The following is a 4,068-nucleotide window of genomic DNA, read 5'->3' on the forward strand; positions in this document are numbered from 1 at the left end:
TTTTTTTAATCAGGCATAAGTCCATACACATCTCGTTGAACTAAACATTAACTTTCTTTTTACTCCTCCTTTTTCCCTCTACTACCGGTCAGAATTGATCACCAGGGCCAGTCCCCCTAGCAGATACGCAACTCTTACTGCACTGCCTCCCGGGCCAGGCAGCCTCTCCTTTTTTTCAATAACCAGTCAAACTAGTTTTGGATTTGATGTTTACTTTGGAGAATACAAGATGACGACTTTAGTTAATTAGACTTAATGTTTAGACTTGAATGATGTTAGGTATACTTTTATGGCATGATTGTGTCATTAGGTTACTTTTTTTCCACCATGCGAATAAACAAATTGTTCAAGATAACGATAGTTTCAGGGGTGTGTGCAATTGTAATTATAAATAATTTCTAAGTTACAAATGTATTTTTTCTATAAAGAATTAAGTACAATGTAGTTTAAAATGTTTTTTTTTAATTAATTTTTCATTAAAAATATAGCTAGATGTAATCTCATTGAATTTGAAATATAATGATTGATTTTTATGTTAACTCAGGCGTAAAGATTTGTTTTTTCAAGAACACGATTTGGAAACATGTATTGGTATACCAAGATTTTGATAATTTAATGCTTTTGAAGAATATTTTGATTTATCTTAATAACATGCTGTCAAAAAAACTCTTATGACATACTTATGCTTTGATTCAATAAAGTTTCGTTCCTTGTAGATTTAAGCATATATGAAGAAGATTTGAGAGTTTTTTTACTTAAAAAACTTTGTCTTAAAAAAAATTATCTCCAAGACGAATTTTTTTTCTTTTTCTAGGGTGAGACCCTTTATTTATAGAGAATTGTAATTGGCACTCAAATCTTTTTACTGAATGCCATGTGATATTATTTTTGTATTGAATAATTTTTATTTACGTGATATTGTATTTTAAAATAAAATATTTTTTAATATTTTCATCTCATAAGTAAATTGTCATTAGCCAAAAAATATACAAAGATTTATTTATTTTTTATGTTATTTATTTTAGTTTGATTTTTATCATTTTATGTAAAAGTAAAATAAAAATGATATAAAAGAAAAATTGATACATAGAAATTATTTGTTTTGTTTCTACGGTATGCAGAGAATCTCGATCAAAAACAGAGGCATGTGAAAGCAACAGCAAGCTTTGGAGAACAGCTCCTCAACATTTAAAAAAGCTGATATTATTATAGGAAGGCGTTACATCCCAAATCTCCAGAACGAGCTGTGGAGTTTTTTTTATCTTCCATTCCTAACAAAGAACATGACCTCCAATCCCATGTTTTTCATTTTTATTTTTATCTGTTCAATCTTCTGGATTTCAAGAAAATTTTTAGCAGGCACAGGCAAGAAGAAAGCAGCACCAAAAGCTGGTGGAGCAATGGCTGTGATTGGCCACCTCCATCTGTGTTAGGAGGGCGGAACCTCCCCATAAAGTACTGGGCAACATGGCTGAAAAATATGGACCCATCTTCACAATCAAGATGGGCGTGTACCGAGCTTTGGTAGTAAGCAGTTGGGAGACCGCCAAGGAGTGTTTCACCACCCATGATAAAGCCTTTTCCGGTCGTCCGAAAACACTTGCCTCTGAGCTTTTGACCTACGATGGTGCAATGATGGGGTTTAGCCCATATGGGCCTTATTTGGCAGTCAAAGTCCGCAAAATAACCACGGTTGAGCTTCTATCAAACTACCGGCTAGAGAAGCTGAAAGATGTACGAGAGAGCGAGGTGAGGGCATTTCTGAAAGAGTTGTACAAGTTATGGGACGATAATAGAGGTGGTGCATCAAAATCAAAAGGTAATATGGTATTGGTGGAAATGAAAAGATGGTTTGGAGATCTAACATTAAACATCGTTCTTAGAACAATTGTTGGACAAACTGTGGGATATATCACAAACGTTGAGGATGAGGAGAGTGTGAAAGGATGGAAAAAGGGATTGAAGGATTTTTTTCATTGGACAGGGGTGTTTTCGGTGTCTGATGCGCTACCATTTTTAAGGTTTTTGGATCTTGGGGGGCATGGGAAGGCTATGAAGAAGACTGCAAAAGAACTGGACCTTGCTGTTGAAGATTGGCTCCAAGAACACAAGCGAAAAAGAGCTGCTGGAATTGTTAAGGGTAAGGAGGACTTCATGGATTTGATGCTAGATGTTTTCGATAATGATGCAGAAGCAGTTCAAGGCGGAGATTCTGATACCATCAACAAAGCTACATCCCTGGTAATTAATCCTCCACAACAATTAACCCATGCTATAATTCATACCCTATTCAATTCATCATTACCCTCCATGCTTAGTCTTTTAAGGATTAAGTGAGCTCCCTATAACATTAATTAGACTATAAATAAACTATAGATTAATAAATGTAGAAGGCTCCGCAATTTTTATTTTAACATTGAAAAGAAAAAAAAAAGTTGCATAATTTAAACAACACTTTCTGCATTCCTACGTACAACCATGCCAAGAGACAACATTTTAACAAGTTTTATGTTCATTGCAAAAAAAAAAATGAATTTGATATGAATTATGAATTTTTAAAAAAATGTAAATAATTATTAGTCTATGCTTGCTTGAGTTAAAGGCTACCCTTGCGGGAATATCACTGTTGCAGGCCCTTATTCTGGCAGCTCAGACACGACAGCAGTGACTTTGATATGGGCTACTCTCTTTACTAGTCAATAATTCCTCATGTAGCTAAAGAGGCAGCAGCTGAATTAGACACCCAGTTGGCAAGGAAAGACAAGTGGAAGAATCGGATGTGCAGAATTTGGTCTACCTTAAAGCTGTCATCAAGGAAACGCTGCGTTTATACCCAGCTGCACCTCTCTCGGTACCACATGAGGCCATGGAGGATTGCACCATAGATGGCTACGATGTTCCGAAAGGGACAAGACTTCTTGTTAATCTTTCGAAGATTCATCGTGATGAAAGGGTGTGGTCCAACCCTGACGAGTTTGATCCGGAAAGATTTCTTACAACTCACGGAGGTTTTTGATGTTAGATGGGAAAAAACTTCGAGTTTTTTTCCGTTTGGAAGTGGCAGAAGAATGTGCCCTGGAGTATCTTTTGCCCTTCATGTCATGGATCTAGCACTGGCTACAGTGCTACATGGGTTTGATTTTGCAACCGCGTCAGGTGAACCAGTTGATATGCATGAGAGCGGTGGATTAACCAACCTCCGAGCAACGCCCCTCGAAGTTTCTTTCTCAGTCCACAGGAACTTCCTTCTCGTCTATATGGACATTAAAGCATACCTTTAAATTGTCCATCTGTGAACACTGACGTTATTGCAAGTAATTCCTGTATGTGCTTGTTCATGGATATATTCGCATCAATAACATAAATCTATCATTAAATCATTCGAGTTATAGTTATATGGTAAAAATGAGCCCGCAAACTCGTGATCTTATGATACAAATTAAATTTTAATTTTAAAATTATAATATTTTAAAATATTAAAAATAATAATTAAAACAATTACTATTTAAAAATAAATAAATTAAGTTTTAAATCATAGTAATAAAAAGTTGAGTTTAAACTTTTAAGTTTGATGAGATCTTATTTAATATTTTTAAAAACTCAATCCAATACATATATTAGATTTACTACACCCCAACTTGACCCATCACATCAAATATCAAGTTTAAAGTCACTGATTACAATCGCACTATATATTATATCATTTAGAAACAATAATAGAGTCATCATCCATTTATTGACGATCAAAAAGCCTATAGCCAATGAATGATTTGGGAACGACATTAGTGGATGCTTTAGAAAAATTAATATTTGAATAATCACTTTGAATCTTAATTAATTAATGTGTTGATTCTAGCTACATCTCGGAATTAAATGATTGTGTACTCCATAAATTCAAGAAGCAAGCATTTGGACGGATGAAAACATAACAACATCTAAAGAAGGAACCAGTCTCCATGTCCATTCATTGGATATGATTTGGATTGATTCAAATAAACCCTTTATTATATATGTAATTTAAAGTTTTTATGGGTTAATGTTTTTCACACATCCCTTTATTTGTTTATG

General features: G+C 34.4%; 1 pseudogene; it reads left to right on the top strand.

Moving 5' to 3' along the window:
• The first annotated feature begins 1,157 nt into the window (after positions 1–1,157).
• LOC118034161 (strychnine-10-hydroxylase-like) lies at positions 1,158–3,281 on the top strand (annotated as a pseudogene).
• The last annotated feature ends 787 nt before the right edge of the window (positions 3,282–4,068 follow it).

The sequence above is a fragment of the Populus alba genome, chromosome 14 (assembly GCF_005239225.2).
Source record: "Populus alba chromosome 14, ASM523922v2, whole genome shotgun sequence".
NCBI classification, from domain to species: Eukaryota; Viridiplantae; Streptophyta; class Magnoliopsida; order Malpighiales; family Salicaceae; genus Populus; species Populus alba.